The sequence below is a fragment of the Suricata suricatta genome, chromosome 11 (assembly GCF_006229205.1).
Source record: "Suricata suricatta isolate VVHF042 chromosome 11, meerkat_22Aug2017_6uvM2_HiC, whole genome shotgun sequence".
Taxonomy (NCBI): domain Eukaryota; kingdom Metazoa; phylum Chordata; class Mammalia; order Carnivora; family Herpestidae; genus Suricata; species Suricata suricatta.
In genome coordinates, this window is record NC_043710.1 from 45,373,633 (window position 1) to 45,397,995 (window position 24,363).

General features: G+C 36.1%; 1 protein-coding gene across 2 annotated transcripts in view; it reads right to left on the reverse strand.

The window, feature by feature from the left end:
• The window catches only part of USP47 (ubiquitin specific peptidase 47), a 110,207-nt gene that overhangs the window by 84,283 nt on the left and 1,561 nt on the right, over window positions 1-24,363 (reverse strand). The gene's annotated exons all lie outside the window — the stretch shown is intronic.

The following is a 24,363-nucleotide window of genomic DNA, read 5'->3' on the forward strand; positions in this document are numbered from 1 at the left end:
TAGGCAACAGTACACATGGAAAAGATCTAGGGAGATTTCAAGATCTACACTCAGTGTGTACAACAAACAACATGATAGGTCTGCAGAAAACAAAACAAAAACTAGTACAATCAAGATCAAGTAACGTTAACAGACAATATACAGACTGTGGGCAATGTGAGGGTACTACATAAGAAAATGGTTAAAGGAACTGAGGATATCTAAAACAACAGAATGCTCTTGATAATAAACTTCAACTACTAACTTCAAGTAAAATATACATATATATACACACACATGAAAAATAGAAGTCAAAAGGAAGATTGGAAGCCTCTTAAAAGGAAATTAAAAACAAAACAGTATTCTAAAAGAAAACCAGTCTTTAAATACTATTAAATACTATTCTAAAAATTTTTTTAATGTTTTATTTATTTTTAATACAGAGAGAGAGAGACAGAGCATGAGAGGGGGAGGGGCAGAGAGAGAAGGAGACACATAACTGGAAGCAGGCTCCAGGCTCTGAGCTAGCTGTTAGCACAGAGCCTGACACGGGGCTCGAACCCACGAACGTGAAATCTGACCTGAGCTGAAGCCGGAGGCTTAACCGACTGAGCCACCCAGGCACCCCAAATACTATTCTAAAAAAAATAACGTCACTTAATATTCTTAAAATCACACATAACATTCTACACATTAAAATATCTAAAAACTGCATTTCTGCGAAAAGTGGGAGTAGATACACTTCTCCATAGTTCATCTGCTAAATACAACTAAAAGCATTATGTATTAAACAAAGATAAGAAAACGCTGAAAGGTGAAGAGGAAGCAGACTGGCTAGGGACCTCAGGACCCAAAGAACGAAGGTCATAGTGGTTAATTCCCTGGATTTCTTTTTGCTTAATACATTCTGGTCTGAGTAAGCACAAACTGAAAAATGCCCTTATAAGATAAGACTGCCTTTCTCCAGCTAAAGGATCAGAGGCAGCCTCACAAAACAGGAAACTTTTAGACACTAATCTTACCACAGCCAAACACTGGGGGAATTGAAGTGGCAGTGAAGTTGCTCTCTCTTCATTCCCATCAAGATCCAAGAGATTTCCATTCTCATCTGGCTAAAACAAGGCACTCCCTTCCCTCCCACACCCAGTGGTGTTAAAGAAGACAAAGTGGGCAAGTGGCACTGCATCACAGCCCAGTGATAAGAAGCAGTTCCTCACTTCTGTATCAGGGGAGGCCTCCTGGAAGGATAACAAAGGGTTCCCCCTTGTCCCAGTCAAGCAGGTATCCACAGAAGTTTAAGGGGAACCTGAACCCCAACCAGGAGTAACAAGGCACCACTCCCACCCCAGGCTATAAAGGTGGGATAAGGAATCTGGACTTCTAGCTCCACCTCTCTGTAATGAAGGGGAACCCCTTTCTCCTGTTGTCATGATATCAGAGGAAATCTGTTAAAACAGAAGATTTAAGTAAGATTCAGAGTTTATAATATAATACCCAAAACATTCAGGATAAAATGAAAAGTCGCTTGTCATACCAAGAACCAGGAAAATCTCAACTTGAATGAGAAGAGACAATCAATAGATGCTAACACCAAGATGATGCAAATACTGGAATTATCTGACAAGGATTTTAAAGCAGCTACCGTAAAAATGTTCAACATGAAACAAATGAAAACAAAGTGTCAGCAAAGAAATAGCAAATAAAATAACTAAAATTGAAACTCACTAGGTAGGCTCAGAAGCACAATGATGATGACAAGGGAAAGAATCAGTGACCCTATAGATAAGAACAGAAATTTTTACCTGAAAAATGAAGAAAAAAAAGACCAAAAAAAATCATTCTCAATTCTCTGTAAAACTGTAACAAAAGACCTACCAAACATTCATGTCATCCAAGTCCTGGAAGGAAAGAAGAAAGAGGGTGGACATGAAAAACTAATTGCAGAAACAATGGCTGAAAACTTCCCAAATCCGGCAAGAGGCATAAGCCTACATACTCAAGAAGCTGAGTGAATCCCAAACAGATTAAATCCAAAGTAATTCACATCAACACATATCATAATAAAAAAACTTGAAAACTAGGGTGGCTCAGTCAGTTAAGCATCTGACTCTTGATTTCAGCTCCTGTCATAATTTCAAGGTTATGAGATGGATCCCTGCATTGGTTCCATGCTGGGCATGGTACCTGCTTAAGATTCTATCTCTTCCTCTGCCCCTCCCCCACTCAGGCATGCTCTCTCTCGCTCTGCCTCTCAAAAAAAATTATTTTTTTCTTGTAAACTAAAGACAAGAAAAAATCTGAAGATAGTGAGAAATAATATAAAGGCCAAAACAATTCAAATGCTCTCATTAAAAATCATAAAGGTAGATATTTTCCAAAACATTTTCCCAAGAGCTGAAAGAATTGTCAGCCTAGAATTCTATATTCAGTGAAAATATCCTTCAGGTATGAAGGGGAAATCAAGACATTTTCAGATGAAAGAAAACAAAAAGATTTGTTGCTAGCAGACCTATCCTAGAAGAATGGCTAAAGGAAGTTCTCTAAACAGAAATGGTAATAAGGCAAAGAAACCACTTTATATTAAAAATGAAGTATTATATTCTAGGATAATGTATAAATGCTATTTTATATAAGTAATTAGACATACTGTGCAAAACTCTTTATAAAATAATTAGGAATTTACTCAATGTGATGTTTGGATTATTTCCACAAAAAGCTAGACATGAGCATTTAGTCAAGTCCACAGCTATGCTGCAAAGTAAAATTTAGCCTACCTTATTTCAGTTTACAAGTTTTCCAAATAAAGGATCTGCTGTGAGTGCTAAAATGGTCTCAGTAGACAATTTCTCTTCTAGGTATATAACCAAAAGAACTGAAAGCAGGGACTCATACATAGCTGCACACTCATGTTCATAACAGCCAAAGATGGAAACAAATATTTATAGAGACAGATCGATATAGATATATGATTGAATAAAAAGGTGTATGTATGTATATGTACATATAAAATGTACTTATGTCTCTCTCTCTACACACACACACACACACACACACACACACACACACACACACGTATATACATAATGGAGTATTACTCAGCCATAAAAAGGACAGCAATACTGACACAATCTACAACACGAACAAACCTTGAGGAAATTATACTAAGTGAAATAAGCCTGTCACAAAAAAACAAATACTGTAGGATTCCACTTATATGAGGTACCTAGAGTAAACAAATTCAGACAGAAAGTAGAATGGCAGTTGCCAGAGATTGAGGGGGTGGGGAGGGGAATAGGGAGTGACTGTTCCTGGGTACAGTTCTGCAAGATGAAGAGATATCTGGGGATGGATAATGGTAAGTAGCACGACAATGTAAATGTACTTAATACTAACAAACTGTACATTTAAAACTGGTTAAGAAAGTAAATTTTATGTGTATTTAACCACAAAAAATTAATCACACATAGCACTTAGGATTGTAAATCTGGGGAAATAGCAAAATTGTCTGCAAATTGGGTTTCTAATAGTTCTACGTTACAAACATAATAGTCACAAAAACATATTATGGATATGTGTAAATACATATATAAGGATGAAATATATTTCTATTTTCTCTTGTAACCAAAAAAATTAAAAACCTGCCTATTTATTAAAGGCTTTCATATGATGTGAGTGTAAAGATTCACAGAGAAATGATATAAATGCAGCTTTCACATTTATATATGTGAGTGTGCATATTTTCTCACTCCTTTTTACTGAGAAGACCTACAAACAATGATACCCCTATAACATTAAACACACCTACTGCCCAGATAGATGGTGATTTCTGAATACAAGTCTCCACAAAAAGGATTAAGAGATCTCTGTAGAAATGACTGGTCTTAGTATTAGTGCTGGAAAAGTGTAAGAGCTTGGAATATCCTTCAGCTCCAGAAAGTAAGGAAGTATTCCAAGAATGGAGAGATATGTCAAAAGGACACAGGAGCCAGCCAAAAGGGTTCTCCCTGGCCAAATCTAAAGTAATTTGAACATCAAAATAAATAGATTATTATTCAATTTAAAAGTTTACATTAAAAGACTACTGCATAGAATAGGAAGTAATCAAATGACTAAAAATGTATACAAAGGTAAGATGAAAACTGAATAGTAAACATGTCCTATTCCTAAGTAGTATTAAACTACTGATGATGGGCAGTAAATCATTACAGAATGGCTATAGCTGACCTAGTACTCCTTAACGCTTCCTTAGAAAAAATTTTATTTTTAGAATTTATACCTCACTTTGTTCACTTAAAAGCTAAAATGTTAACTACAGAAGTTAATTGCCAGGAAGCTGAGTTCCTAAATTAAGCATAAAAATTTTAATCATATTTTTTAAAAAATTTAATCATGAGCTTTTTATTCAGTCTATTTTTAATATTTAATTTAGGAATAAATGAGTATGTAAATACATGAGAATTAAGGATAAAGACATTATCATCAAATTTGGTATGAATCAAGTTACAATTTTTTTAGCGATTTTTTCAATTTTTAAATTCTCAAGAATTAAATCACTTACTGTTCCATTTTAATGTGGGTGAAAACTGAAGTTAAAGTTCATCATTCAAATGCATCACACTTCCCATTCCCCTGTTTAGCATTCCTAAGCAGTTAAGCCATTCTAGCAAAACATCTCTATGAATCATTATAATCAGAAAGTGATACAAGCTGCACTTACTAAGAAAAATGCAAGACTTGCTTAGATCCAATTATCTTTAACTCCATTTCCACTAGCATCCCTCTACAACTTCCCCCAAATGGTTAGGTCTTTTTAACCCTAGCCTTTTCACCAGTGTGAAATTATACTCATAATTAATTACAGGTTCAAATTTCTCAAAAGAAATTTCTTTCATATATCTAGGATTTCTTTCAGTTTTTAAAAAAAAAATGTGCAGGATGTCTGGCTATACTCAGTGGAGTGTGTGACTTTTGATCTTGGGGTTGTGAATTCAAGCCCCACACGGGGTGTAGAGATTGCTTATAAATAAATAAATAAATAAGGAATTTTTATTTACTTGTTAATATACTCAAAGATAACAAATATGTCCAACAATTGAGGAGCCTGGTTAGGAATACATAAATACTTCACAAAATCATAAAGATTCAATATGAACATGAATAAAGATCACAACAAGTAGACAGGAAAAGATACAGGCAAACTCACATGCAAGATTCGCTTAACTAAGAAATGAAAATGGCTAGTTTATATTCTTTACTACTGAAAACAAATGACAAAAGAAAATCTAAGCCTTTTAGGGAATTCAATAAACAAAATATATTCAAGAAATTAAATTCAGAAAATTCAGGAAAATATAATTTATAATACATTACAGAGCTTCTACTTTTGGAAGCATAAAGTATGCTCTTAAAACTTTTAAACTGGTTTAGTCAGTTAAGCGTCTGACTCCTGGTTAGGCTTAGGTCACAATCTCACAGTTTGAGAGTTCAAGCCCTGCTTCGGGCTCTGTGCTGACAGTACAGAGCCTGCTTGGAATTTTCTGTCTACCTCTCTCTCTGCTCCTTCCCCGCTCCTGCTCTCTCACCCTTAAAATTAAAAAATAATTAATTTAAAAAATTTTTTTAAATTTTAAGTTTCTAAAAATGGATTTTGAAAGTTTTAAAATTTTCCAGACTATTTTAAATTTTCAAACTTTTTTAGTGCAAGGGCTTTTACTATTTAAAGAAAGTTTGACAATAATCACTTTGCTCTACAACTGCTTTCTAAATTCAAATCTTCATACAGGACTTTTCTAAAAGACAACTTTGTGCCTATTATAAAAGCTTACTTCAAAACATAAAAAACTGTCAGTATATTCTACTTTACTTCTCTGATAAACTAATCTGCATTATTAACAGGTGTTTATTCAATATATCAGAATATGGATTTTCTGAATTTAAAGTAATATTCAATAAGTTATAACATCAGTTGCCTGTCAATTTATGACATTTGTTTCCAATCATAGCACACTCAAGTAATAAAGTAAGAGTATGACTTACATACCGTATGTCTTAAAAATTTTGTAAAAATACCTATATTCATACTTACTGTTCATGTTCAAATATTAGCATCTCCCCCTCCTTACATTCTATTTTCTTCTACAATAGTCATAAAGCAAGCTCCCAGAACCTCATAATATTATAAGAAAACTAAGTATATAAATATATAAAATTCCAGGGCATTTGGGAGGCTTAGTCGGTTCAGTGACTTCAGCTCAGGTCATGATCTCATGGTTCATGAGTTCGGACCTGGCATGGGGCTCCAGGGCTCCACACTGACAGTGCAGAGCCTACCTGGGACTATCTCTCCATCTCTCAATGCCTCTCCCCCACACTCTCAAAAATAAATTAAGCTTTTTTTAAAAAGTAAAACATAAATAAGTACATATCTAAAACTCTGAATTCTATGTAACCTATATTTTACTTGTAACAATTATATCAAGGACTCATTCAATTATTACAAAATTAACAATATGAAGTTTCGGAACTTTAAAAAAAGTCCCCAGCTCAAGCTCACACTCTCTCTCTCAAAATTAATAAACTTCAAGAAATATTTTTTTAAAGTTTAAATCTACCTAATGAGCAATATATTTTACTTGATGGTTAAGAAGCCATCAATCAGATGAGTCATTACGCATGACATAAAATTATAATACTTAAAGCTAGATGGATGTTTAGACATCAGATTAAACTCCTATCGTACAGATGAATAAAAAGAAATTCTGGAACCAGAAGTGATTTCCTTGCCTTAAGGTCACATATGAACACAGATCTACTAAGAAACACCGGCTTTCTGGGGCGCCTGCGTGGCTCACTTGGCTAAGCATCTGACTTCGGCTCAGGTCATGATACTACAGTTACTGAGTTCAGGAACTGAGTTCAGTTCAGTCCCGTGTTTGGGCTCTGTACTGACAGCATGGAGCCTGGAGCCTGCTTCAGATTCTGTGATTCCCTCTCTCTGCCCCTCCTCCCCTGCTCATACTCAGTCTCTCTCTCGCTCTCAAAAATAAATAACAAGAAAAAAACTATAACAGGTTTTCTGTGGCAAAATAGTTAGAATGACATTGTTTTTCCCCTCACTTCTATCCTACTACTCCTCCCACTTCTGCCTTATTCCTTGTAATACTTGTCCTACTACTAGAAATGGGTAACCCACTAATAATATACTGTAGGTATCTAAACTTAGAAACTAAACCGACTACTCTCGGGAGAGGAAATAATATGCCCTTTAGTATTCCTGTTATCTTTATTTTTGATTACAGCTAAGTTTTCTTGTATGAGTAGGCTGTTGCTGACAAGCAGTGACTCAGCTTCTGATACAACTGACTTGTTTACAGGTCGTAAATGTTCTACTGCATTATTACTAAATCAAAGAAGCTTGTTTATATGATCTATCTGTTACCATGCTTTTATTTAGAAGCATTAATAATAATTTTAATGTAGAAATATCACATGCCTATAATACTCCAAACATGAAATTGTACGATTGAAAAAAAGGGTGAAGATTACTTAAAACTATTAGAAGACTGTTTGAATTTCCTATTGGAGTAGCCTATAGTACAAAGAGCAATGTACTGCAGAGGGCAAAAGATCAAGGCTAGAACCCTCAGGTCCAGGTGGCTCCTTTAACTATGTAATTGTATGCAAGTCATTAGGTCTCACTTTCTCACTCATTTAGTCCACAAATAGTTTTTCTGAGGGTCAAGAGAAAACATCTTGAAAATATCCTACAGGTTATAATAATATCACACAAAAAGTATTAAAATTTATATCAAAAGGTTGTCTTTTTTGGGTAATATGAATTTCATCAGACAGGGAAAATCTACAAATATTTTTTTGTTTTCTGATTGCATGGCCTTCTCACAAAAGTGAAAAACCTACTACTATAAAAGCAGTAAAAACAGGGGCACCTGGGTGGCTTAGTCAGTTAAGTGTCCGGCATTGGCTCACGTCATGATAGAGTTTGTCAATTCGAGCCCCCCACTGGGCTCTGTGCTGACAGTCACACAGCCTGGAGCCTGCTTCGGATTCTGCCTCTCTCTCTCTCTCTCTCTCTCTCTGCCCCTGCCCCGCTCACACTCTCTGTCTCTCAAAAATAAATAATGTTTAAAAAAATGTTTTTAAATAAATAAAAGTAGTACAAACACCTTCTACTTAAAAAGTTTATGTAGACTAATAATTTTTTTTTTAACTTTTTTAATGCTTTTATTTATTTTTTGAGAGAGAGATAGCGACCACATGAGCAGGGGAGGGTCAGGGAGAGAGAGAGACACAGAATCTAAAGTCAGGCTCCAGGCTCTGAGCTAGCTGTCAGCACAGAGTCGGACGCGGAACTCGAACCCATTAACCGTGAGATCACGACCTGAGCCGAAGTCGGACACTTAACCGACTGAGCCACCCAGGCGCCCCAATAATAATTTAGAGACAAATCTTGTACCTTATCTTGTCCAACTCTCTAAATTAAAAGAAGATAAAAAAGAAAGACCAAGAAAGGTGAAGCGACTAAGGTAAAGTCAAACCACTGAGTTTTCTGATTCCCCAACCATGTCCTTTCATCAGACCAGCAACTATGTGAACTGAGTTATCAAATAGCCACGACCATTTAATGTAATTACCAGTTTTCCCTATGTAAATTACAAACGCCTCAGGAACAGGTACTCTTTTATCTTCTCCCTCTTCTATGAGTACCTAGCAAATGTAATAACTGCATAAAGTATGCTTTTTATATGAGGCTTAATAAAAATCCTCAAGGGCATGAAAAGATGCTGCACACCATTAGTCACTACAGAAATGCAAATTAAACCACAAAGACATATCACTACAACACTTACTAGAATGGTTAAAAAAAAAAAAAGAGTAAAAAAAAAAACCTAAACAAACAACCGCCCCCATCCCCTGCTAAGTACCAACAAGCAAGGATGTAGAGCAACTAAGATGCTCATACATTGCTGATCCGAATGCAAAACAGTATAGCCATTTCAGAAAATAGTCTGGCAGTGTCTTACAAAGTTAAACATGTTACTTACCACCCAAAACACAAATGCAAATATTTGTAGCAGCTTTATTCAGAATCACCAAAATTTAGAAACAACTCAAATGTCCATTAGCCGGTGAATGAACAACTGCTGCATTTGGCAATAGGCACGACTACAGATACCATAAACAACATGGGTTACTCTCATAGGTTTATACTAGAGGAAAGAGGTCAGACTCAAAATGCTATATACTATATATGAATTCTATTTACATGATATTCTAGAAAGGCAAAAGGTGAGGAAAGAGAACAGATCAGTGGTTGCAGGGCCTGAGCACGTATGGGGGCGGTGGCAGGCACGGGTGGTGACTGTCTACAAGAGGCATGAGAACACTCTCTTCTTAAGGTAATAGAGATATTCTATATCTTGACTGTAGTGGTAGTTATACAGTCTTATTAGTTTGTCAAAATTCACAAACCTGTATACCACAAAAGGGCAAATTTTACTACATAAATCCTACCTCAGTAAACCCGATTTTAAAAGAAAAAGGTTTGGGGCACCTGGGTGGCTCAGTGTGTTAAGCATCCAACTTCAGCTCAGGTCATGCTCTCACAGTTCATAAGTCCAAACCCCACCTAGGGCTCTGCACTGACAGTGTGAAGCCTGCTTGGGATTCATTCTCTCTCTCTCTCTCTCTCTCTCTCTCTCTCTCTCTCTCTCTCCCTCACCCCCTCTCAAAATAAATAAACTTAAAGAAAAAAAAATGTTTCATTCAAGCTCTTTCACTAGATGAAACCTTGAGTAAGTTATTGAGTTTGTATGGCCCTTGTGTTTTCTAATCTAAAAATGACGGGGCTATAATACCTAACTACTACATCCTTTTTTGTATTAAATCATATTACTGAATTGTAGAAACATGTCTGTGTCTATTTCTTTCTATGTCTAGTCTGTGTCTGTATTTGTGCCATGTTAATGGTAAATAACATAATGGTAAACAAATACTACAAGACATGTAAATTTAAAATGTCAAAATTAAAGCAATACTATTTCTCAAATGTCTTTTAATAAGACATTGCTAATGAGACATTGTTGGGTATCTAATTTTTCACCAATTCTCTTTTATTACTCTTAATAAACAATGTAATAAATAAACAACTTGATATAAACTTAAAATTAAAGGCAATAAAATTAGAACACTTTATCATGATCTCATGATTCGTGAGATTGAGCCCCACATTGGGCTCTTAGCTGACAGCACAGAGGCTACTTGAGATTCTCTCTCTCCCTCTTTCTCACTCTCTGCCCCTCCCCCACACTCTCTCTTGCTCTCTCTCTCAAAATAAATAAATGAACTTAAAAAAATTAAAACACCTAAACACATAAAAGGATAGACATTTTATATCAATAAAGTGGAATAAATATATATAAATGCAGTTTACTTATATTTAGTAAAGCAATACATATCTTTTCAGAGATGAGTGAAACAAAAATTCTACTTTTTAATGCAATCTACAACTGGGGCTTTAATCAAGAGCTCCTTGTGGTTAAATATTAAAGTCTTAATTTTATTTGGAACATTGGGGATTTCCTTGGGAAGATTTCATTAATCCCCTAATTAAAAACATTCCTTATGGTGCTCTCAGTTGTGCAGCTGCCACCATGAGAGTCACCATGAGAGTCATTATCCTCTAGCGCCAGGGCCACCTCTAGTCTGCTGAGTTTCAGCCAATAGGAAGAGGGGTAAACACTGGAGTTCTCTATACCAGAGTCTCTACCAGGGCTAATGCCTGCAAACAGATCAGTGCTAAAGCACTCAGGAAACAACCAACTACAAAAGTCACTCACGAGAATGTGTCTCATGTGAAGAAACCACATCATTAAAAGCCTTGTACAGTCAGTGAAAATCAGAAGTACACTAAACTACTCACATGCAAACTTCCCTTCCAAAATCAAGTGTGAGAAATTGCTCAGGACTTCAAAACAGATCTATACTGCCAGAGCGCAGCTCCTAGCACTTTTCTGAAGGCAAATGAAACCTATCTATTTAGCATATTTGAAGACTCATATCTGTGTGTTATCCATATAAAAATGTAATAATTGGGGCACCTGGGTGGCTCAGTCGGTTAAGCGTCCGGCTTCAGCCCAGGTCATGATCTCATGGTTCATGGGTTCAAGCCCCGCGTCAGGCTCTGTACTGGCTGCTAGCTCAGACCCTGGAGCCTGTCTTCAGATCCTGTGACTCCTTCTCTCTCTGACCCTCCCCTGCTCACACTGTCTCTCTCTCTCAAAAAAATAAATAAATAAAAACATTTTTAAAAAATGTAATAATTATGCCAAAAGATATTCTCCCAGCACAACTCATATGTGGGAATTGCACTGAGGATGCATTATGATAGGAAATACTTCATTCTAAAAACAAAAAAGTACCTAATGGAACAAATGCAAATGAAAAAACAAAAACAAAAGAATAAAATATTAGCAAATTCCTCTTCATTTTCATTTGTGTGTAGATTTTTAATACTAATGCAGGGACATAAAACATTTGCACAAGTAAAAAATGTTTCAGTGAACAAGTTTCAGGAATTAAACTTTCTAACAACTATAAACAAACCTGTTAACTTTTTCTGGGAAAAATTTTTTCCTGCCCCCTAATTAATATACAATAAAAAATCTAAACACCTGATAGGCATACAGAGCCTTCAGCATTTTAAGACACAACTTTCCAGGGGCACCTGGGTGGCTCAGTTGGTTAAGCATCCAACTTCGGCTCAGGTCATGATCTCATAGTCCATGGGTCCCAGCCCCATGTCGGGCTCTGTGCTGACAGCTCAGCCTGGAAACTGCTTCAGATTCCGTGTCTCCCTCTCTCTCTGCCCCTCCCCCACTCACTCTCTGTCAAAATAAAATAAAGACATTAAAAAAAATTTTAAAAAAAAGAAAAGACACAACTTTCCAGAACTATCTTCTCCTCCTGAACCCCAGACAACCTATCCCTCTAAACTTCTTCTCACTTCCTTAAAATGCACTACAAACGCTGGTGCTTTAAACCCTATTCCTTCTAAGTAAATTAACTGGGCTAGCATCTAGAACTAAATCAGGTTCCTTATTTATCTTTGAATCTGACTCCTTGCAGCTACTAACTCAGTGCTTAACTGAATGAATGAATTCTGCATAAATCTACACACACACAAAGAATATTTATGATTAAATAAAAGTAGCTAAGCATCACTTCAAACAGGAAAGGTATTTATAATCAGACTACAATGCTTTGATTATATTAGAGAATTTCACTTAAGTCATAAATGAGGTCCATGGTCTTCCTAAATCTAAACATATAATCTTAACAAAGGTACTGGATTCACTCTATACAGAAAGATTTAAATTCCAAACTTTTTCTTAATTATGTCACTTAACAGCCCTTAATGTTTCTCTACTGGAAAGCCACTGCATTTACTGAATACAAGCATGTTATGCTGATATTTGAAAGACTGCAAGTCTCATAGTCAATTACATAGGATCAAATCTAGAACACTATCATACAACGGACAGGAACAATCTCTTCCATCCATGTCAATTGGTACTACCCTAGAGTTACAGAAAATCAGAATTATCAAACACATAAAGTTCTTTCAGAAACAAACTATTCTTTTCTTTTAATGTTTATTATTTATTTGGAAAGAGAGAGAGAAAGGGCGTGAGCAGGGGAGGGGCAGAGAGAGAAGGAGACTGAGAATCCCAAGCAGACTCGCCACTGCCAGCACAGAGCCTGATGTGGGGCTCGAACTCCAGAATCATGGGATCATGACCTGAGCCAAAATCAAGAGTCAGAGGCTTAAGCCACTAAGCTACCCAGGTGCCCCAGAAACAAACTATTCTTAACATGGATCCTGCTTTAAAATAACATTTCACACTAAATCTTACAAAGCACTATTTGTTAATCTCATAAGTTATCCTGACAAACGTCTAGACATACTAAACTGATTTCTATCAGAACCTCACTAGACTCAAAAATTTATTTTTAGTATTTGTACTCTCTTACGTGTTCCAGTTCTCAAAACAGAAAGAAGAGCAATATGTTTATATCAGCAGTATTTCAGGATATTTAAAAAAAAACTGTCAAATCAAACAATCATTTAGGATTTGTGTAAACATATAGATATTTAGCTGACAGGTCATAATCAGAACTGTAACTATAATGACTAGTACATTTAATAACTAAAATATAACTTCATTTAATCAATAACTATTTATTGGACAAAAATAAATGTGCTGGCCCCTAGAAAGAATAAAGGATGAAGGCAATAACATAAAGAAGGAATTAACAGTAATGATAGCTACTGAACATTTACAGGGTGCTTATTATATGCAAGACACTTTACATGTATGAATTCATTTCATATTCCCAACAAGCCTAGGAGGTAGTTACTAGTATCATCAATTAACCAAGGTACCAAGAGACTAAGTAACTTGCCAAAGGTCACAGAGCTTATTATTGAAACCTGGGCATTCGGGCTGTCATGTCCTGACTTAGAAGAGTTTCTAATCTAATAAAGGTATTAACACAGTGACATGTAACTTATAATAACGGTGTACAATTTTTCAAATGCCAAAAGATACAGTGCAATGGGTTTCAGGGTTAGGGAAATACAATCAGGTTGAAAGAGGAGAATGAGGAACGGTTTCTTGTTGGAAGGAAGAGAGGCTAGATTTTGCTGGAAGGATAAAATTTAAAAGCATGTTTTTAAAAAAACATCAAAATTCAAGACATATATCTCAGTAGTTTTCATAAAAACAATAATGTCTCAACAGTGGATTGTAGCAAGTTTTATGTAAATGAAAATATTAGTATCCATGGCTACTTTATGTATGCATGGTTCAGTTTGGTTCTGTTAAACAAAAGAATACAGCAATTATTATTGCTCCCACACCTAGAGATAAAGTAAATGGGAAATACGCAGTAAGAGAGAAAGGAGACCTTTGTTTACTTACACTACATTTATATCCACCCCTTCTTTCACTATACAAATACCAAGTAATGCTCAGGAGAAAGGTGCTGCTCTTTAATATTCTTGATGTGGAGGATTGCACCATTTTTGCTAATCATTTGCATCATTGTCAATCACAATCGTTTCGTTCCAAAGACTTTGTACAACGGAGAACGTTTGTACAAAATTAGGTTGTAAGCAAACAGTATCTGGACAGAACACTTTAAAATCTGTGTAATAAACTCATTAAAAAAAAAATAGGAGTACTTGCGTGGCTCAGTCAGTTAAGCATCTGATTTCAGCTCAGGTTATAACTCAAGAGTTTGTGGTTCTAGCCCCGCATCAGGTTCTGTGCTAACAGCTCAGAGCCTGGAGCCTGCTTTGGGTTCTTGTTCTCTCTCTCTCTCTCTCTCTCTCTCTCTCTCTCTCTCTCAAAATAAACATGTAAAAAAATGAATCAGTTTTAAAAGTAGATGTCTTCTGGAACCTTAATTTATAATAGATATTTAAATATACATGTAATGCTATGTTTTTCACAGCCCCCTATTTTCAATACAATTTTTTCTTTCCAAGTTTGGCTACCATGGTACTCTGGTACCCCAGAAATGTACTGACCCTCACCCTTCCATTTAAGCAAAAGAATACACTACCTCAATACTAAGATGCATAAAGTTTATGTGATTAATCAAAAAAAAAAAAAAAACCAGAAAATAAAAAAGAGGCAATCCTAAGAAAGTACTTAAATAATAATTTTCATGTAAAATCAAAGTTCATTCATTTAAAACTCCCTAGAGGGGCGCCTGGGTGGTTCAGTCCTGTTAAGCGTCTGGCTTCGGCTCAGGTCATGATCTCATGGTTCATGGGTTCAAGACCCGCGTCAGGCTATCTCAGAGCCTGGAGCCTGCTTCAGATTCTGTGTCTCCCTCTCTCTCTGACCCTCCCTTGCTCATACTGTCTCTCTCTGTCTCTCAAAAATAAATTTAAAAAATTAAAAAAAAATTTTTTTAACTCCCTAGAAACCAGATGATAAAAAAGTACTTCATAACTACTCACTCAGACAAGGGCACAGAACGGAAACATGAAAGTATATAGCACATCTAAGAACCCCAACTAATGTAGTCAAATGTGGCTAAAACAAAACTGGCCTGAGGCAGAAGACAAAACCATTAAGTTAGGAATTTCTGGTTAAAGAGAATAGACTGACTACATATAAGCATTTAGCTCTGCAGCTTCCCAAGATATTGCTAAAACAAGAGTAAAGAAATTTTTAAAGAGCATAAACCTGTAAAAAACCAGAAACATGATTTGAGAAACTGGAAAGCATATCAAACGGTAATGACTATTACATCTGAAGAGGCTGAATTCTACATAAGCTTAGAAGAAAACCAGACACCTGGTTTATATCATATTTACATTTATACCAAAAGACCCCCTAGACTCCCAGGAGAAGTGACTGTTTCCAGGGCTGGGGCAGAGAAAATAAATGTACCATGGGCTGAAGCATAACTTGGTGCCAGAAAGAAAGTTAAGTGTTCAAAAAGCAAAAGTGAACACATAGATGCCAACCAGAAAGAGCTTCCCTGGCCAAGACTGAAACAGCTTAAAAAACAAAGTAAATAATAATAGTATTGGGTTATAATTAAAAGAATAAAGTAAATATCCAGAAGTCTATACTGATATAAATATCTAAGTAAATATACAGAAAATAAGGAATAACTCTTCTTCACAGAAGAATTCCAATTAATAAACACAGAAATAATGATGAAAATAGAAAATCGCTATTAGAATGCACCAGTAGTAAGACAAGATCCTTAGATGCATGGTAAAAATCAGTGGGCATAAGTTAAAGCAGAAACAAGATAATTGCATAGTCTCAATGTATTTAATAATTACTAGAGGAAAATAGTAACTTTACAGTGGAGAAACATAGCAGACACCACCATACCTGAATGATGAAGGTTAACCCATCACTAGCAGTACATCACATTCCCCCAGACCTGCCATATGATGTACTGAGGGCACAACACATCTGTAATATCCCTCTCTTTAATTCCTAACCTCATGAGGGAGGTCATAAATCATGAGAAAATGTCAGACAACCCCAAATTAAGGGCCATTATACAAAATAACTGTTCAAAAGTGTCAAGGTCAATGAAAGAGAAGGAAAGGGTAAGGATTGCCACAGATAAAAGGAAATTAAGGAGACAAGACAACCAAATGCAGCATAGGTTTCTGAATTTGGATCTTGGAACCAAAAAAAGGCCATTAGTGGGAAAACTAGTAAAATGTGGTTAATTTCTTACTTTTGGTAAGTGTTTATTGTTATATAAGATGTTAACATGAAGAGAAGCTCGATGAAATATATATGAAAATTCTTCATTCTTTTTCCAACTCTTATACAAAAAAATTTTAAAGGACAATGGGTAGAAAAAATGCCCTAAAGGCAGAGAAGCTGGAGTTTCAGACACCATGGGAATAAGGGTGGGGACCAAACTAAAGGAACAAAGTGAAGTTTAAGAGGCAGTGAGAACCCCCAGACCCCTCTTCTACCTCCTTGGACCCACCCCCACCCCCGGCAAAAGGCTAAATGACCTCTGAGAGCATGAAACAGGGTATCTCTGCACTAGAAGATGCCAGGCTCAAATGAATGTGAGGAATGCCATACTGAAAACTGGAGAACAAATGAAAACGTACATTCTTAATGATTTTCCTACTCAGCTCCCAAGCTTGTTCTCTCCAGGCATAAGATATTTTCTGGGAGATCAGTCCAGCACAAGAGAAAAGATGTGTCATTGGTAATCTGCAAGGAAATTATTCAGCCATATCCCTCTACAGGGAAAACCAAAATCACCCACTTGCAGGGTTTCTAAGCTTTTTAAGGCACCTCTTTTTTTTTTTTTTTTTAATGTTTCTTTTATTTATTTTTGAGAGAGAGAGAGAGAGAGAGAGAGAAGACAGCGTGAACAGGGGAGGGTCAGATAGAGAGGGAGACACAGAATCCAAAGACAGGCTCCAGGCTCTAAGCTAGGTGTCAGCACAGAGCCTGACACGGGATTCGAACCCATACTGTGAGATCATGACCTGAGCCGAAGTCAGGCTCTTAACTGACTGAGCCACCCAGGTGCCCCTTGAGGCACCTCTTTTTTTTTTTTTTTTTAATTTTTTTTAATGTTTTATTTATTTTTCATACAGAGAGAGACAGAGCTTGAGAGGGGAAGGGGCAGAGAGAGAAGGAGACACAGAACCAGAAGCAGGCTCCAGGCTCTGAGCTAACTGCCAGCACAGAGCCTGACGCGGGGCTCGAACCCACGAATGTGAGATCTGACCTGAGCTGAAGTCCGGAGGCTTAACCGACTGAGCCACCCAGGCGCCCCGAGGCACCTCTTTTAAGAGTTGACTTGAAAGGATCACCAGACATCTCATATAAAAGACAAAGCCCAAGCAAATAAACACAAAAAGGAAATTTGGAGTAAAGGGGGAATACACAGAGAAGAAAACTATCCTAATTTCTTAACAGAGATAAGTATTGCATCCACAGGTCAGAAACGGAATATTTAAATTTTTTTCAGGAAAAAAAAGAGTGTTTGGAAATTATAAATACGATGGCAGAAATAAAATCTTAGTAGAAGAACTGTAAGATAAAAATTGAGAAAAATTTCCCAGAAAGCAGGGGAAAAGAAATGGAAAAACAGATGAAAAAAAAAAAATAGATGAACACAGACAAGAAAATTAGAGAAAGCAGTCAGAAGGCCCAACAACTAAACAACAGGAACTCAAGAGAGAGAACAGAGAAAATCAAGAGAGGAAATGAAAAAAAATATTTAAGGAAATTTCCCAGAACTGATGAAATACATTTCTGAATGAATAAGACTACCCTGAACTCAACAGACATGGATTACAAAACACCTATACTTATTCCTGCACATAATATAAGAATTTCAGAACTCTAGGGGAAAAGATTCTCTAAGCTTCCAGAAAGGAAAAAAAAAAAGTTTCAAAATAGTGGAAAAGAATCTTCCAGGCATCTGATACCTCAACAGCAACGTTGGAAAAAAAAGAAAACAGTGGAGCAATGTTTGCAAAATTCTGAGAGAAAATTATTTCTAACCAAGAATTCTCTGCCCAGCCAAACTATCTGTAAAGCAAGAGGAAAGAAACATTTTCAGGCACATGAGGTCTGGAAAAAATTAGATCTCATCTAGAGAGCTACTCAAAGTGGTCCTCCAAAATGAGATAACAAGCAAAGAAAGACATTAGATACAGAACCAGGAGCCCCAACACAAGAGAGACCTGAGGGGCTCTACTAAGATGATAGTAAAGGCAAATCTAAGACAACAGCTGCAATTCAAGAAAATGTAAATAAAAAAGTAGTAGGTTTGAACATAATAAGAGGAGATTTACATACCTGAGAGAGAGTTTGTACTAAATCACAGCTTCTCAATAGTGTCACTACTGAAACTCTGAGCCACTTAATTCTTTGTCAAGGATGTCCTGTGCAGTGTAGGATGATGTTTGGCAGCACAGCTGGCTTCCACTACTAAGTATCAGTAGCACACTCCCTGCCCTCCTTCCACCCACCCACCACTGCCAAATGTCCAGTGGGTTGCTCTCTGTTGAGAACCCCTTGGCTAAATTAAGTACACAAAAAAACCAAACAAAAGCAAATTAAAAAAAAAATCAACTCAGGGAAAACAAGATGTACAAGAAAGGAAAATAATTACAGTAAACTACATGGCTCAACTATGAACAGCTTATAGTCACATTGCTACATACTTTGAGTACTGATATTACCAAACCACTTGCAATATGACAATATGGGAAAGATTAAGCAGGATTGAGAAGTGTGTCCCTGAGTGGCTGGGGATAGCGGTAAACTGTACTTTCCACTGTAAGAAGTCAGTAGATAATGCCTTAAATTGGAAAATCAAGAAGGAACACTACAAGCATGCTATTTTGAGATATGAAGATAAATTTAAAAATGAGTTGAAAGTGGTTGTCTCTGAAGAGCCTGAAATAAAAGGGAGGGAGAATTTGCAAAGGACTATGTTTTGTCAACAATCTTGCAGAACTATTAAACTTTTTAAAATGTGTGCATGTATAACTTTGATAAAAATTAAACTTAAAAAAAAAAATCAACCAAAGCTGGATTATGAAGTACTTTCACTGGTGAAGGCCATGCATGCTGACTTAGAACCAAACAACTTTAGAACTTGGAACAAGGTCCTCAATCTCTTTAAGCCTCACCTTCTTCATCTATAAGATAATGAAAAATAATAGCAGCCTTAGAGGGCAATTAAATAGGAATTAAATAAGATAATGTATGTAAACTGTTTAGCATAGTGTCTGGCACACATTTTTTTACAAATAGCACCACTTATTCAACTGGCAATCAGAAGGCAGTGACTATAAATTTTTAAAGTAAGTAAATCATAAACTCAACTGTTTGGAAACTAACTGACAGTTGCAGGAGAGGATGGCTTAGGAAAGAGAAGAGCCTACAAGTCAAAGAGAGCATTCAGCAGGAATACATTTGAATGAGAAAACAGAGAGTCACAAGGTGAAAAGTAACGATACAAGAGATGTTTTCCAAATAATGAACTAATTTATATATGAGAAAAAGGAAAAAGGAAAATTCACAAAAATCTCCCAACTTAAGCAAATAAATAGATGCTGACAACACTAACTGAACACAACAGAAAAGAATTATGTTGAGGGGAGAACATGAGGAAAGTGAGACAGAAATGATCTTGACATTGCCTACATTTAATGTGTGGGTCTTAAGAGTACAACCAACTAGAGATATCGAGTATGCAGGTGGAAATCTGAATCTAGAAGAAGAGACGTCAGGGCTGGAGACAGAAATGGGTATATTATAATCAAAGGCTGAAGCCATGCAAGTGGCTCAGACTACTACAGCTGTGGCAAATACACAGCGCAAGATGAGAGACAAAAGACAAAAACCATCAGCATAAAAAACAAGATAACACAATACCAATAACTAGCTCAGAAACTACGATTAGATCACCTAAACTTGTTAGCAATGCACATACCCATTGTTGAAATATGTAAAGAAAATTTAACTATAGCTCAATAATCCAGCATCCAAGAACAATAATTATTAATATTTTAGAGTATTCCTTCTAATCTTTCAATGCACTTAATCTTAAATTGTCCAATTTTCCCTTGACAAATTTGGAATCATATGCAACTGCACTCAGCTTTTTTGCTTTATTAAGTGGGCATTTCCAGTGGTATCTGAAATACTAATGATTTTTATTAAACACTCTGATTTACGTAAACCACGGATGAGTGTTACTTGACATAACTGCCATACTGCTCTTACTGGTAAAGGAGAATCAATACTCCAAGTATTTTTTTAAGGCTAATTTTTAAAGAACTACCAAAACGAAGAAAGATCTTTGGAGCATATTTCCTCAAATAATTTAATTAGGAAACATAAAATTAAAAGAATATTCATGGACCAAAATAAAAATTGATGGATTTTATTAAAAGCCACATAATAAAGGGGTGCTTGGGTGGCTCAGTCGGTTAAGCGTCCAGCTCTTTGTTTTGACTCAGGTCATCATCTCATGGTTCTTGAGTTTAAGCCCAGCACTGGGTTCTTTGCTCTTTCCCTCTTTCTTTTCTCCTGTGTGTGTGCGCTCTCTTGCATGCTCTCTCGTCCTCTCTCAAAAATAAATAAATAAACTTAAAAAAAAACAACAGATAACAGATTTAAAAAAACAAGTTGTTTTAATGTTTTGGGAGTTCTCAGGGTAAGCGTCCAACTTCGGCTCAGGTCATGATCCCACTGCTTGCTCATGGGTTCGAGGCCGGCACTGGGTTCTATGCTGAGCGCTCACAGCTCACAGCTCAGAGCCTGGAGCCTGCTTCAGATTCTGTCTCTCTACCACTCCCCTGCTCAACCTTTGTCTTTCTCTCCCTCTCCCTCTCTCTCTCTCGCTCTCGCTCTCGCTCTCGCTCTCGCTCTCGCTCTCGCTCTCGCTCTCTAATACAAATAAAAACATTGAAAAAATTTTTTTAAATAAGGTTTTGGAAATTCTCAGTAGCAATGGTTTTCATATTAATTGTGGGGTCATTGTGAAGCTCAAATAAGTTAATATATGCAAAGCACATATAACAGTATCTGACATTCAATAAATGCTCAAGAAATATTGGTTATTACTATCATCACCATTAGTTCCATATAGAAGCAGTATTTACTGCATGGAAAAGAGGCAGGAAAAAATGCAGAGAGATATGAAACTAAATACTTTTTTGTCTTTTCTTTCATTTTTCCATCTTCTCTACATTTAAACACTCTGGACATCACTTTAAGTACTATGGTTAAACCATTAGTAAATATGTACCTTATCCTTAATTATATTATAAGATACCTGAGGGAAAAATGAATCTCTCCTACTTCCTCTAAACATTCCTTACATGTCAGAGTATAGTAATATGCACAGTGAGGACTCAATAAATATTAGTGTCCCATATCCTTAGAAAAAAATGAGAGTAATAAAAACAACAAAGTAATAAATAAAAATTGGGATGATAGTAAAACCAAGAGACCTGAAAGCCAATGTTAATACAATTCAAAGACACAGAATAGAATGAAAAAGTGAGGTGAAAAGCTTGATTGTTAACTGCAATGAACAGTCCACACTCTCTTTGCTCTTCTCTAGGTACAACAATTTAGGAGGAATACTAAAAACACTGGACTGTGTCTAAAAGAGAGCAACTGAGAACAGTTAAAGAACTGAGGACAATCACTGTCTTACAGAGAGGACTGGCCTTCCGACTCCCCTCTCACATCTTCAACAATGAGAAAAAGCTATCCTATCCTATAGGAAACGATTTAAGATTTCTCTGTTATCCAAAGGCAATTATCAAAAGGCAATTATCAAAAAATGGCAGGTCTGTAGGTCTACACTTCTCTCAACTCAAAAACTTGAAATAACAGATCTTTTCTAAGGCAAAAAGATGTTATCAGAGATTAGTCATGAAAGTGTTCAAGCAAAGGTTAGAAAACAGCTTGCCAATGGTGCTGCAGAAAACATCCAAGTAGGAGATAATTGGTTAGAATTCTAGGTTTCTTTACAACACTGTCACCACATCAATGAATATTACTGAATATATGCTCCAAAACATTACTGGCCTAGACCTATAATGTATACAAAAACAAAAAACTGAGAAAGAAACACAAAAATCTCTGTTGCCAATAAATTCATAACAAATAATATACAAAATGCATATTATAGTTTGAAACCATAATAGATGTCACCAAGCCCTATTCATTAGTTGCCAAATGAATTCTAGTCATATGTAAAGGTCTTCTAAGAAGGAGAAATCCCTAAAGTTAAAATGGTCATAAAGAGATCTTCAGAATAAATGAGCTATGGGGTACTTAAGGAAAAATGTATATGAAGGTTCTGAACTAAGAAGTAGCAAAGAGGGGATAGTACAAATAGAAGTAAAAAAGCAAGTTACAGAGAAACCTGTTTGGCTGCATTAAAAACTTGTTTCATGGGAGAAAAGATAAGCTGAAAAGGAAGACTGTGGCCAGAACCAACTGTACTAGGCCTTGAATACAAAGCTGAGTAGTTTCAAATTTATCCTGTAGACAGCAACTACAGCAACTATCCAACTCTGCTCTCGCCACAGACAACAGTAAATAAATGGTATGGCTGTCTTCCAATAAAATGTTATTTATAAATACTAAATTTGAATTTCATATATTTTCATGTGTCACAAATTATTCTATTAATTTTTTTACAATAACAGCCATACAGAAACAGGCTACCAGCTGGATTCGGCCCATGGGGTTTACCAATACCTGTACTACACTAGGCTGCCTTCTTTGGAGTTGTCTAAGATACATTTGTCCTTGAGCTTCAGGGATGAGAATAATATATTATTCATTCAACAATTACACACATGCATGAATGCACACATCCAACCAAGATCTAAATCTAGTAGAGGTAAGAGGTTCCCCATAAAAGGTTCTAAAGACAGAAGCAACAAAACCCTCTAGATTGTTGATAATAAGCCATTAGAACCAAAGTAAGGTTTTTTTTTTTAATTTTGACACTTATTTTCACATAGTAAATGTACTTGGAGAGTTACACACTACTCTTCCAGACTTTCCAGGTTACACGGAGGGATCTAAAGTTAGAATATAATCAAGGAATAGTGAAGGGATGTGAGTTCTAGTCCTCACCCTGTCATTTACTCATGTGATCCTAAACAAGTCACTTTCAATCTTCTGGCCCTAATCTCATCTCTAAAGTGAAGGGATGTAAGTTACTAGATGATCACTACACTCTCCCTCAGCTTTAGCACTAATTCTACTCCTACTACAAAGACCAGACAGGAGATGACAAAGACAGAAGTGATCATTAAGGACACGGAAAAGGCACTGACTAAACAAGCAGGCAGATAAGACAAACAGGTAGGAAAAAAGACCAAAAAAGTACAATATCACCAAAAGCAAAGGCAACAGAAAACCCAAGGAAGAGAAGGAAGAATAATTCAGGAAGAGTATGGCCAACAAAAAGGAACTAGGTAGCCAGCTTAAAAAGGAAGAACTTCAAGTGACAGTTTTAAGATTTGAGACTACTGTGCATGCTTCCAGGAATCATGAGAGGAGCGAGGGAAAAAGAACAGCCTGAAGATGAATCTAGAGGATGGGGGAATAGGGGGAAGGTATATGTTCAAAAAAAAAAAAAAGAAGAAAAAATGTTGGGAATGTGTTTGAAGCGTCAGGTAAAGGAGTTAAAGGAGAGAAAATAAAAATGCGAACTTTGGTAAAAGCAGCATTACAGTATCAGTTTTTACACAAAAGACATTTTCCTGCGAAGCTATATATCCGTATCATGTTTTTTATATACCATTTAGAGAAATAAATCTGATGTTGCATTTTCTTAAGGTTTCACCTATACTGTATTTTTCTAATGGTCAAAAAATTAAGAAAGGACTAACTTTGCTTTATGTAAGAATGAAAACAAGCAGTATGTAGCTCTAAAAGAAATGCATGTTGTAGCTTTCTTATAGCCAATCACTTCCATCCTTGCATAAGAGTTACTTAGGTAATAAAGTACCTCTCCCCTAAATGAAGCTCAAGAAACATTACCAGTGTTCTCCTCTTAGTAGCTTTGAAAGTTCCCAAAGCAAGACTTCTGATCAATGTATCTGCTTATCCACTTTGCACAGTGTTGGTGGTGCTCGATGAATAAATACTGACACATATAACTGAGTTTTTTTTAAAAAACTGTCCTTGCAAAACAATATCACCTGATAAAGTTAGGAAATTTTTTATCATAGATAAATAATTCTAATATCACTTTTGCAGTGTCAGAGCTTAAGTAGCAACAAATTGCTACAAA